This window comes from Arachis duranensis, chromosome 2 (assembly GCF_000817695.3).
Source record: "Arachis duranensis cultivar V14167 chromosome 2, aradu.V14167.gnm2.J7QH, whole genome shotgun sequence".
Taxonomy (NCBI): domain Eukaryota; kingdom Viridiplantae; phylum Streptophyta; class Magnoliopsida; order Fabales; family Fabaceae; genus Arachis; species Arachis duranensis.
The window spans coordinates 64,771,822-64,785,125 of record NC_029773.3 but is presented as its reverse complement, the minus strand read 5'-3'; the positions used below and the strand labels follow the sequence as shown (position 1 = coordinate 64,785,125).

Below are 13,304 nucleotides of genomic sequence, written 5' to 3'. Positions count from 1 at the left end.
AGCACATGGTTAGGGACAGCTTGATTTTGCCGCTTAGGCCAGGATTTTATTCCTTTGGGCCCTCATATCCATTAATGCTCAAAGCCTTGGATCCCTTTTACCCATGTCTTTTGGTTTATAGGGCTATTGGCTTTTTATGCTTGCTTTTTTTCTTTTTCTTTCTTTTTCTTTTTTGCCATTTTTTTCGCAAGCTTTGTTATTCACTGCTTTTTCTTACTTCAAGAATCAATTCTATGATTTTTCAGATTATCAATAACATTTCTCTTTTTTTATCATTCTTTCAAGAGCCAACAATTTTAACATTCATAAACTTCACTATAAAAAATATACAATGTTCAAGCATTCATTCAGAAAATAAAAAGTATGGCCACCATATCAAAATAATTAGAATAATTTAAAGATAAAAGTTGAAATCCATGTACTTCTTGTTCTTTTGTAATTAGGAACATTTTTCATTTAAGAAAGGTAAATGATTTATGGGACATTCATAGCTTCAAGGAATAGACACAAACATAGACTGACATAAAGCATAAAAATCGAAAAACAGAAAGATAAGAAAAAGGAAATCAAAGAACGGGACCACCTTAGTGATGGCGGCTAGTTCTTCCTCTTGAAGATCCAATGGAACGCTTGAGCTCCTCTATGTCTCTTCCTTGCCTTTGTTGCTCTTCCCTCAAGTCTGTTTGCTCCTCTCTAATTTCATGGAGAATAATGGAGTGCTCTTGGTGCTCCATCCTTAGTTGCTCCATATTGGAACTCAAATCTCCCAAAGAGGTGTTGAGTTGCTCCCAATAGTTGTGTGAAGAAAAATGCATCCCTTGAGGCATCTTAGAGATTTCTTGATGGGGGACTTCCTCATGCTCTTGTGGAGGTCCATGAGTGGGCTCTCTTATTTGCTCCATCCTCTTTTTAATGATGGACTTGTCCTCTTCAATGAGGATGTCTTCCTCTATGACAATTCCAGCTAAACTGCATAGGTGACAAATGTGATGAGGAAAGGCTAACCTTGCTAAAGTGGAAGGTTTGTCAGCAACCTTGTATAGTTCTAGAGGTATGATCTCATGAACTTCCACTTCCTCTCCACTCATGATGCTATGGATCATGATAGCCTGATCCACAGTTACTTTGGATCAGTTGCTAGTAGGAATAATAGAGCGTTGGATGAACTCTAACCATCCTCTAGCCATGGGTTTAAGGTCATGCCTTCTCAATTGAACCGGCTTGCCTTTGGAGTCTCTCTTCTATTGAGCTCCTTCTACACATATGTCCAGGAGGACTTGGTCCAACCTTTGATCAAAGTTGACCCTTTTAGTATAGGGGCATGCATCTCCTTGCATCATTGGCAAGTTGAATGCCAACCTTACATTTTTTGGACTGAAATCTAAGTATTTTCCCCGAACCATTGTAAGCCAATTCTTTAGGTTCGGGTTCACACTTTGATCATGGTTTTTGGTGATCCATGCATTAGCATAGAACTCTTGAACCATTAAGATTCCGACTTGTTAAATGGGGTTGGTGAGAACTTTCCAACCTCTTTTTCGAATCTCATGTCGGATCTCTGGATACTCATTCCTTTTGAGCATGAAAGGGACCTCATGGATCACCTTCTTCTTGGCCACAACTTCATAGAAGTGGTCTTGATTGACCTTTGAGATGAATCTCTCCATCTCCCATGACTCGGAGGTGGAAGCTTTTACCTTCCTTTTCCTCTTTCTAGAGGTTTCTCTGGCCTTGGGTGCCATAAATGGTTATGAAAAAACAAAAAAGCAACGCTTTTATCACACCTAACTTTAAAGGTTTGCTCGTCCTCGAGTAAAGGAAGAAAGAAGGACAGAGAAGAAGATGAAATGGGAGAGAATGAGGTTGAAGAAAAGGTCGGCCAAGGAGGGGAAAAGTGTATATGATGTATGAAAATGAAGGAGTGATGAGGGGTTTATATAGGAGTGGAAGAGAGGGGTGTCCGTTTGTGAGGGTTAGGTTTGGGAGGAAAAGTGTTTGAATTTTGAGTGGTGGGGTAGGTGGGGTTGTTGGGGAAGAGGAATGGAGGTGATTGGTGATGGGTATTTGGGGAAGGGTGTTTTGGGAAGGTGTGAAGAAGAGAGAAAGTGAGGTAAGATAGGTGGGGATCCTGTGGGGTCCACAGATCCTGAGGTGTCAAGGATTTCTTATCCATGCAGGATTTTGGCGTGTAAACGCCCCTTTGAGTGTCAATCCTGGCGTTAAACGCCAGGTTGCTGCCCATTTCTAGCATTTAACTCCAGCTTTTCTTCCCTTTCTGGCGTTTAAAACCAGCTTGGTGCCATTTTCTGGCGTTAAATGCCAGTCTGGTGCCCTTTTTGGCGTTAAACGCCCAGAATGGTGTCAAACTGGGCGTTTAACGCCCATTCTGCTACCCTTTCTGGCATTTAAACGCCAGTAAGCTCATCCTCCAGGGTGTGCTATTTTCAATGCTATTTTTGATTTTTGCTTTTGTTTTTGTGACTCCACATGATCATCATCCTAAAGAAAACATAAAATAACAATGGAAAATAAAAATTTAACAAAGGTAAGTAAAAATTGGGTTACCTCCCAATAAGCGCTTCTTTAATGTCAATAGCTTGACAGTGAGCTCTCATGGAGCCTCACAGATACTCAGAGCATGATGATGGCCTCTCAACACTAAACTTAGAGTTTGAATGTGGGGGCTCTGTTTGACTCTGTATTGAGAGAAGCTTTTCATGCTTCTTCTCCATGTGTACAGAAGGAGATCCTTGAGCCTTAAACACAAGGTAGTCCTCATTCATTTGAAGGACCAACTCTCCTCTGTCAACATCAATCACAGCTTTGGCTGTGGCTAGGAAGGGTCTACCAAGGATGATGGATTCATCCTTATTCTTTCTAGTGTCCAGGATTATGAAGTCAGCAGGGATGTAAAAGCCATCAACCTTTACCAAGACATCCTCTACAAGTCCATAAGCCTATTTCTTTGATTTGTCTACCATATCCATTGAGATTCTTGCAACTTGTACCTCAAAGATCCCTAGTTTCTCCATTACAGAGATTGGCATGAGGTTTATGCCTGACCCCAGGTCACACAGAGCCTTCTCAAAGGTCATGGTGCCAATGGTGCAAGGTATTAAGAACCTTCCGGGATCCGGTTTCTTTTGAGGTATCTTCAGCTGAGCCAAGGCATTTAGTTCATTAATGACCAATAGAGGTTCATCCTCCCAGGTCTCATTACCAAATAATTTGGCATTCAGCTTCATGATTACTTCTAGATATTGAGCAATTTGCTCTTCAGTAGTAACTTCATCTTCTTCAGAAGAAGAATATTCTTCAGAGCTCATGAATGGTAATAAGAAGTTCAGTGGAATCTCTATGGTCTCTGTATGAGCTTCAGATTCCTTTGGTTCCCCATTAGAGAACTTCTTATTGGTCAGTGGACGTCCATTGAGGTCTTCCTCAATGGAAATCACGCCATCCTCCTCCTCTATAGGTTCGACCATTTTGGTCATATTAATGGCCTTGCACTCTCTCTTTGGATTCTCTTCTGTATTGCTTGGGAGAGTACTAGGAGGAGTTTTAGTGACTCTTTTACTCAGCAGACCAACTTGTGCCTCCAAATTTCTTATGGAGGACCGTGCCTCAGTCATGAAACTGAGGGTGATCTTAGATAGATCAGAGACTATGTTTGCTAAGCTAGAAAGGCTCTGCTTAGAATTCTCTGTCTGTTGCTGAGAAGATAATAGGAAAGGTTTGCTATTGCCAAACCTGTTTCTCCCACCATTATTGTTATTAAAGCCTTGTTAAGGCTTCTATTGATCCTTCCATGAGAAATTTGGGTGATTCCTCCATGAAGAATTGTAGGTGTTTCCATAGGATTCTCCCATGTAATTCACCTCTTCCATTGTAGGATTCTCAGGATCATAAGCCTCTCCTTCAGAGGAGGCTTCTTTAGTACTGCCAGATGCAGCTTGCAATCCAGTCAGATTCTGAAAAATCATATTGACTTGCTGAGTCAATATTTTATTTTGAGCCAATATGGCATTCAAAGTATCAATCTCAAGAACTCCTTTCTTTTGAGTTGTCCCATTGTTTATAAGATTTCTTTCAGAAGTGTACATGAACTGGTTATTTGCAACCATTTTAATGAGTTCCTGGGCTTCTGCAGGCATTTTCTTCAAATGAATAGATCCGCCTGAAGAATGGTCCAATGACATCTTGGATAGCTCAGACAGACCATCATAGAAGATACCTATGATGCTCCATTCTGAAAGTATGTCAGAAGGACACCTTTTGATCAATTGCTTGTATCTTTCCTAAGCTTCATAGAGGGATTCACCTTCCTTCTATTTGAAAGTTTGAAATTCCACTCTAAGCTTACTCATCTTTTGAGGTGGAAAGAATTTAGCTAAGAAGGCATTGACTAGCTTTTTCCAAGAGTTCAGGCTATTTCTAGGTTGTGAGTTCAACCATATACTAGCTCTGTCTCTTACAGCAAAAGGGAAAAGCATAAGTCTGTAGACCTCGGGATCAACTCCATTGGTCTTAACAATGTCACAGATTTACTTCTCCCATAGAAGTCAGGAGTTGGTGCAGTAAAGTCACCAAGCACCTTCCTTGTATTGTTGGCATTGTTGTTATTTTCGGCTGCCATGTCTTCTTCTTTTTCAAAAATTTCTGTCAGGTCCTCTCTAGAGAGTTGTGCTTTAGCTTCTCTTAGCTTCCTCTTCAAAGTCCTTTCAGGTTCAAGATCAGCTTCAACAAGAATACCTTTATCTTTGTTCCTACTCATATGAAAGAGAAGAAAACAAAGAAAGTATGGAATTCTCTATGTCACAGTATAGAGATTCCTTGATGTGTCAGAGGAAAAGAAGAATAGAAGGATGAGGTAGAGAGAAGAATTCGAACTTATAGAGAGGGAGAGGGTCCGAATTATTTAAAGGAGGGTAAGTGTTAGTGATTAAATAGAAAGAGATGGGAAAGAGAGAATTTCAGAAAATTTTTAAATGAAATAAAATTAGAGTTTAAAACAATTAGTTAATTAAAAAGATTGTTGAAAAAGTTGTTAATGGTTTTCGAAAATTGGAGAGAGAAAAGTAGTTAAGTGGTTTTGAAAAAGATAAGAAATAATAAGTTTTGAAAGGATAATAAGTTAGAAAAAGATTTTGAAATTAGAATTTAAAAAGATGTGATTTGAAAAATATATTATTTAAAAAGATATGATTGAAAAAATATGATTGAAAAACAAATTAAGAAAGATGTGATTTTTAAAATTGATGACTTTACTAACAAGAAATAAAAAAAGATATGATTCTAAAATTCAAATATTGAACCTTTCTTAATAAGAAAGTAACAAACTTGAAATTTTTGAATCACAACATTAATTGTTAGCAAGGATTTTCAAAAATATTAAAATAAAAATGAAAAAGATTTGATTTTGAAAAAGATATGATTGATAAGAGAGGATATGAAAAAGATAAGATTTTGAAAAATTAGTTTTAAAACTTGAAAAATTGAAAAAGATTTGAATTGAAAACAAAATTACCTCATTGGTGTTATCCTGGCGTTAAATGCCCAGAATGGTATCCATTCTGGCGTTTAACGCCCACTTGGCTACCACCTTGGGCGTTAAACGCCCAGCCAGGTACCCTGGCTAGCGTTTAAACGCCAAAAATCCTTCCTTACTGGGCATTTTGAACGCCCAGCTTTTTTTCTGTGATTCATCTACTGTATGTTCTGAATCTTTAATTCTCTGTATTATTGACTTAAAAAGACATAATTTTGAATTTTTTGAATTTTTTTATGATGAGAGGGAAAAACAATAAAATGAAATTAAACATGAAAAACTAAGATCAAAACAAGGAATGCATGCAAGAACACTTTGAATGTCAAGATGAACACCAAGAACACTTTGAAGATCATGATGAACATCAAGAAAATATTTTTGAAAATTTTTAAGAAAAGAAAGACATGCAAGACACCAAACTTATAAGTTTTCATACTAGAGACACTAACAATTTGAGAATGCACATGAAAAACAACAAAAGACACAAAATAAGAGAATTTAAAGATCAGACAAAGAAAATCATCAAGAACAACTTGAAGATCAATGAAGAACACAATGCATATATTTTCGAAAAATGCAAGAAAAATAGAAACATGCAATTGACACCAAACTTGGAATTTGACACTAGACTCAAACAAGAAACACAAATTATTTTTTATTTTATGATTTTATAAATTTTTTGTATTTTTTTTTAAAATTATTTTGAAAAAGAAAATAAGAAACTCAAAATGTTTATTAAGAATTCCAGGAATCATGCAATGTTAGTCTAAAGTTTCAGTCTAAAAAGATTAGACATGGCTAGCCAAGCTTTAGCAAGACATTACATACAACAGCCAAATTGAGGGGAATCAACTAGCTCCTGTGATGATAAAAGCATCATCTGAAACTCTAGAATTCATTCTTAAAAATTATGAAGAACAAAATAAAAATAAAAAATACCTAATCTAAGCAACAAGATGAACCGTCAGTTGTCTAAACTCGAACAATCCCCGACAACGGCGCCAAAAACTTGGTACACAAAATCGTGATCTCACATACTTTCTTCACAACTCCGTGTAGCTGACCAGTAAGTACACTAGGTCATCCAAGTAATACCTTACGTGAGTAAGGGTCGATCCCACGGAGATTGCCGGCTTGAAGCAAGCTACGGTCATCTTGTAAATCTCAGTCAGGCAGATTCAAATGGTTATGGGATTTTGATAATTAGAAGACAGATAAAACATAAAATAGGATTGAGATACTTATGTAATTCATTGGTAGGAATTTCTGATAAGCTTATGGAGATGCTTTGTTCCTTTTGAATCCCTACTTTCCTACTGCTTTCATCCAGTCATGCGTACTCCTTTCCATGGCAAGCTGTATGTTGGGGGATCACCGTTGTCAATGGCTACAGTCCGTCCTCTCAGTGAAAATGGTCCGGCTACGGGTTACGTAGGGCTAATCATCTGTCGGTTCTCACTTGTGTTGGAATAAGATCCAATGATCCTTTTGCGCACTGTCACTGTGCGCAGCACTCGCGAGTTTGAAGCTCGTCACAGCCATCCCATCCCAGATCCTACTCGAAATACCACAAACAAGGTTTAGACTTTCCGAATCTCAAGAATGCTGCCAATTGATTCTAGCTTATACCATGAAGACTCTGATCTCACAGAATGGAAGGCTCTGTTGTCAGGAGAGGCAACCATGCATCGTGGACCAGGAGGCCAAGAGATATACATTCAAGCTTGTTTTCAGGTAGAACGGAAGTGGTTGTCAGGCACACATTCATAAGTGAGAATGGTGATGAGTGTCACTTGATCATCACATTCATCATGTTGAAGTGCGAATGAATATCTTAGAACAAGAATAAGCTTGAATTGAATAGAAAATAGTAGTAATTGAATTAATTCATGAGGAACAGCAGAGCTCCACACCTTAATCTATGAGGTGTAGAAACTCCACCGTTAAAAATTCATAAGTGATGAAGGTCCAGGCATGGCCGAATGGCCAGCCCCCTAAACGTGATCAAGAGATCAACAGTGATTCAAAGATAGTCTCAAAAATGGTCTAAAGATCTCAAGATTTCCAAATACAATAGTAAAAGGTCCTATTTATAATGACTAGTAACCTAGGGTTTACAAAGATAAGTAAATGATGCAGAAATCCACTTTCGGGACCCACTTGGTGTATGCTTGGGCTGAGAATTGAAGCTTTCACGTGCATAGACTTTTCTTGGAGTTAAACGCCAGCTCTGGTGCCAGTTTTGGCATTTAACCCCAGCTTTTATACCAGTTCTGGCGTTTAACGCCAGAAAAGGGTCTCTGACTGGTGTTTTGACGCCAATTTGGGCCATCAAATCTCGGGCAAAGTATAAACTATTATACATTTCTGGAAATCGCAAGATGTCTACTTTCCAACGCAATTAAGAGCGAAACAATTGGACTTTTGTAGCTCTAGAAAATCCATTTCGAGTGCAGGGAGGTCAAAATCCAACAGCATATGCAGTCCTTTTTCAGCCTCTGAATCAGATTTTTGCTCAGGTCCCTCAATTTCAGCCAGGAAATACCTGAAATCACAGAAAAATACACAAACTCATAGTAAAGTCCATAAATATGATTTTTGCATAAAAACTAATAATTATATACTAAAAACTAAATAAATCTTACTAAAAACTACCTAAAAACAATGCCAAAAAGCGTATAAATTATCCGCTCATCACACATAGCAAAGAGGCTGCTGATGAAGTCAATCTCTTTCATATTTTACAGATTGTGATGTACTTTTCTATGTTTATCTTTCTGTAATTTCTTTTGAGAAAAGACATTGTGAGAAAGCTCAAGTAAAAGCCATGAGTGGAAAAAAGACTGAGTGATACACTTGAGAGAAAAGCCTAGAGTTATTTTTCCGATTTCTTTAGGTTGGTTAAGTGTCTTGTATCTTGTACCTGTAAGGTATCCCTTTCTTAGTTGGGTTAGCACTAAGAGTGAATAGTTAGGTGTTAGCATAGCCAGTGTCAAGTTAGGTTAGAACTTGAGTGTGAAATTGGTGTATGTAATACTTTTAACTATAGTGGAAATTTCCTCCATTGTTGTGGAGGAGACTGGACGTAGGTTGCATAACACAAGGCAATCGAACCAGGTTATATGCTGGTGTTAGCTTTTCTCATCTCTGCTGTGTTCTATTTTCTGATATTCATGAGACAAAAATAAATTGTCTCATAAATTTCCGCTGCTGAGTACAAACATAATCAGAATTGAAAGTTTGATTTAAAAGGTCATAACAGCAACTTAAAAGGAAGGCATAGATTCAACCCCCTTCTCTAAGCCTACCACAAACTTCACTTCACGAACCTAATTTTCATATGAAAGAAATTTAAAACAATTTGGGAGTTTGAAAGATAAGTTATGGCTCGCCGAAGTTTGGCTAAAAATCAATTTTACACAAAATTCTCAAACCTCAAGTTTCATTAAAAACCAAACCCAATCCCAATCTCCTATACATATATTCAGCACCCCAACACCAATTACAACACCACATCCACCACATGTTACCATATACAATCATTCTTTAATTTTTTGACAATCATATACATAAATTTCCCAATAATATCAACAAAAATGATCAATATAACACCATCCATTCCTATCCATTCATATCAACATCATTAACTCCTCACCTAACAACCTAGCCAAAAACTCAATCAATAACAATAAGATCATCAAAAGAACTAAGCATTGAACATACTCATGCATTCCAACTTATCCTATGGTCATATAGCCTAAGTTTTCATAAAACATTATATATTAAATATGAGAAACCTAAACCATACGTATAACCCGAGACACCACCAAGGCACCAAACACATCCCCAAAGATGCAAAATCTCCCGAGCAATGACACCCAAACTCCACCAAGCCTCCAATGTATACAATCAAGCTCCAATATACATATACACAAACCTAATTCACATTTTCACACACACATATATACATATATATGGACCAAATGAACTAAGCCCAATAATCCTCACAAGCTAAATCGAACCTAGAGTACCAAAATCAACAAAATCTCAACATATATACTCACAAAATTTGAAATTCAAGGGGTAGAGAAACTGGAGTAAAAGGTGAGGTTTACCTATGAAATTGTTTCGATAGATTCGTAGAGCATGACGCGGTGATCACGTGGCTGTAAACGGTGCGGCGATCGGAGCTCAGAGTAGCAAGATATGGTGATTTGAAATCAATGCCAAGGGTTTGCTGTTATTTCCCTTGCCTTGAGCATTGCTTCAGCGTTCTTGGCTGAATGAAAGAAGAAGAGTAATTCTTCTTTAAGTGTAAGGGCTGATTGGGTTGGGCCTATTTTGGGTCTGGTTTGACCGGTTTGACCTGTTTAGCCCAATCTTGGACCAAATTCTTTGAAATTAGTATCAAAATTCTTGTTTTAATTAGCTCTATCACAATTTACTATAAAATTTATACTTCTAATTTCTTTTATTAATATTTAATTTATTGATTAATTATTCGCTAATTTCACCGGGATTACATAAACCAGCATCCCTTTGGTATTTTGTCTTTTATGCGAACTCTGGATCTCACAGTCATGCATGCCCCAAAAATTTTCTGAGTATGCGAATATGAGTATGTTATGGTTATTAATTAAAGTTGCCACTACTATTTCCTTTATTTTCCTTGACCAACTAATGGTGGTTTGCATGTCGTAGGTAAAGGCAATGTTGCGACAGAAGATGGTAATTTTAGTGTCGGAATAGAATTTGGTTCTACAGAGTCAGTGATATCTGCAATCATAAGCTACATTATCTTTAGAAGAGTTTATTACACTGTCTATGAGTTTGAGTCATAGACATTCTATAAAAAATGCAGGGGTATAGTGTAGGATGCGATTGGCTTATCCGAGCTAGCTTGATTCGAAAGAAAGGTTGTTGGGAGATCAGGAGATACAATGGTAAACACATGTGTACCATGGGGACGATTTCACAAGATCATGCCAAGTTGGACTCAAACACAATTGCAGATGCTATTAAGTCGTTGGTTGAAGTAGACCCATCGACAAAGATGAAGTCTATTATTGCAGAAGTTCAATCCAGGTTTAACTACACTGTAAGTTACCGTAAGACTTGGTTGGCAAAGGAGAAATCTGTCGCAAAAGTTTTCTGTGATTGGAAAGTTTTTTACTAAACTCTACCAGTATGGTTGAAAGCAATAACTGCAAATATGTCAAGATCCCGTATTCAAATAAAAATGCTTTCGGTTTATTGTGAGAGTGAGGAGGTTCAAGGTGTAAGTGTTCTCCATTGTATTTTTTGGAGCATCTATCCATGTATTATGTAAACCCCAAACTTTTTTTAAGTTAGATTAAGAACTAGTTTGGATATATTTTAATGGGTCAAAGCTCGATTTTCATAAATTATTTTATTAAGGGTGATTGAATCAGGTTTTGATAAATTGAGCTTGATATAAATTAAGGTTTTATCTAATTTCACAATTATTAAGTATTTTTCCTATTTACAATTTAAAATTTTAAAAATTTAAAAATAATGAGGTTTTGACTATTTAAATTTGAATAATTAGGATTTTAGTTTGATTTTATGAATTGAAGGCAAATTAATTTATTTATCACAAATTTTAAATTAAAATACTCAATTGAAAATAATTTGCAAGTTAACAAATAAATAGTATTTTTTTAAAGATAAATAAATTGTATTATATTTAGTTTTCAACTACTATCCTACACCCAATTCTATTGGAAATGCCTACACTACCCTTTTTCTCAAAAATCAAAACCTTAATTTTGCAATCCCTAAATCCACAGACAAAAGAACAAAGAAAAGAAAGAAACAGGAGAGAAATCAAAAGAATGGAGGAAGAGAGAATAAAAGAGGAAGATGATGGAAGGGACAGACTTGGGAAGGGTTCCACCATTGACGCCGTCGCCGTAGAGAGATAGATAGATAGATAGAAAGATAGATAGATAGATAGATAGATAGATAGATAGATAGATAGATAGAGATATATATATATATATAGAGAGAGAGAGAGAGAGTCGGACGTGACAGGAAGAGGAGCGATTAGATAGAACACGTCAGAGGAAGAGGAGAAGGGGGTTGTCGCCGTCGTCGCTGGAATTCCTAGTCGCCGCCATCATTCATGCTGAAGCTTGACATCGGAGAAGACAAGCTGCTGCGCCATGCTTTTCATTTTGAGACTAAACCACCTCAGCCACTACTTTAGTCCCATTCAGCCACCATAGCCTCCTCTATTCTCGTCATTGAATCAGCACTTCCAAATCTCAATTTTAGCAATTTTATTCCAAACAATCCTTAATCAATAGAACCACAACTCATCAATATATCAACATTCACAAATCATATTCATCATCCTCATCGATCATCATCAAAATCATCAATCATCAACTCATTCTCAAGATAACTCAACATTTTCATCAAGATTACTAACCCTTAACATACTTATTACATAATTCAACCTATCCTATAGTCATTTAGCCTACGTTTTCACGTGACATTATATATTATCTACGAGAACCAAAATCATACCATGGCTGATTCCTCCCTAAGCCCTAAACACCACAAATATCACCGTTCCACAAACGTCCCAAGCTCCAAGGCATTCCCAAACAAAATTCCTAGTCTCAATGGTCCAAAACTCAAGCTTCCAACACCACCAACTTACCGACGAAAATTTAGGACAAGACCCAGAAAGTCCATAAAGCTAATTTGATCTTCTTTATTCGGTGGGTTTTGTAGAGCTCGACGTAGTGGTCATGCGGCCGCAGACAGTGCAACTTTGGATGGAAAGATATGGTGGAATTAACTTGGAGCCAAGGGTTTGCTTTGGGCCCAATGCGGATCCGGTTCAATCGGTTTGGCCCGTTGACCTGTTTTTAGGCCAAAATCTTTAAGATTACTGTAAAAATTTGTATTTTAAATATTTTTATCTCTTTGAATTAATAAAATTTAATTCTCTAATTTTTTTATTAATAATTAATTTATTAGCTAATTATTCTTTAATTACGCAGGGTTTATATAGGTAACCTTGAGTTATTGATGTCTGATATTGATTGATGTTTTAGAGTTGTTAATTGATTTGGTTTCTACTAACATTATCCTCTCACTAAGTCTAATTAGTCAGTTGGTAAGGATTTGTGCATTGAGATCAATTACGCCTATTTGATTTTCTCCCGATGTCAAGGGTTGACTAGTAGGATTAACTCTTCATAATCGCCATGTTTGTAGATTGAGATCAATTATACCTATTTGACCTTAACTCTCAACCCTTGTCAAGATCCTTTTTGCATTTGAATTTCTCTTCCATTGCTTTAATTGCTTTCATTTTTAATTCCTTACATCGCTTCTTTAGTTTCTTCCTATTTACATTTCTTGCTTATTGCTTTTCACCCCTATTTTTTATAGCTAATGATATGCACACCGATTGCAATTTTGTGGGAGAACAACCTGGGATAAACACTTTCGGTTATTTATTTTGATTTGTGACAATCTTTTCTAAACTTTGATTTAGGATATTTGTCAATCTTGGACTATGCTTGCAATGATTTTCGAGGTTTACAACTTGTAAAATTCTAGACTAATATCTAGCTCGTATTAGCTGTCCTCACGTGGTTCAACTCACTCCTTCTCGAGGGTATCTTCATGTTCTAAGATTAGTTGAAGCAATTTCTGAACAATCTCACTACAAAAAAATGCCTACCAAAAACATACCGTAACATATTCTTTATAATCC

At 36.7% G+C, this 13,304-nt stretch overlaps 1 non-coding gene across 1 annotated transcript; it reads left to right on the top strand.

Moving 5' to 3' along the window:
• The first annotated feature begins 4,257 nt into the window (after positions 1–4,257).
• LOC127745213 (small nucleolar RNA R71) lies at positions 4,258–4,361 on the top strand. The gene has a single exon (XR_008006410.1). It is a non-coding gene; the product is annotated as a small nucleolar RNA R71 (small nucleolar RNA).
• Positions 4,362–13,304: the final 8,943 nt, after the last annotated feature.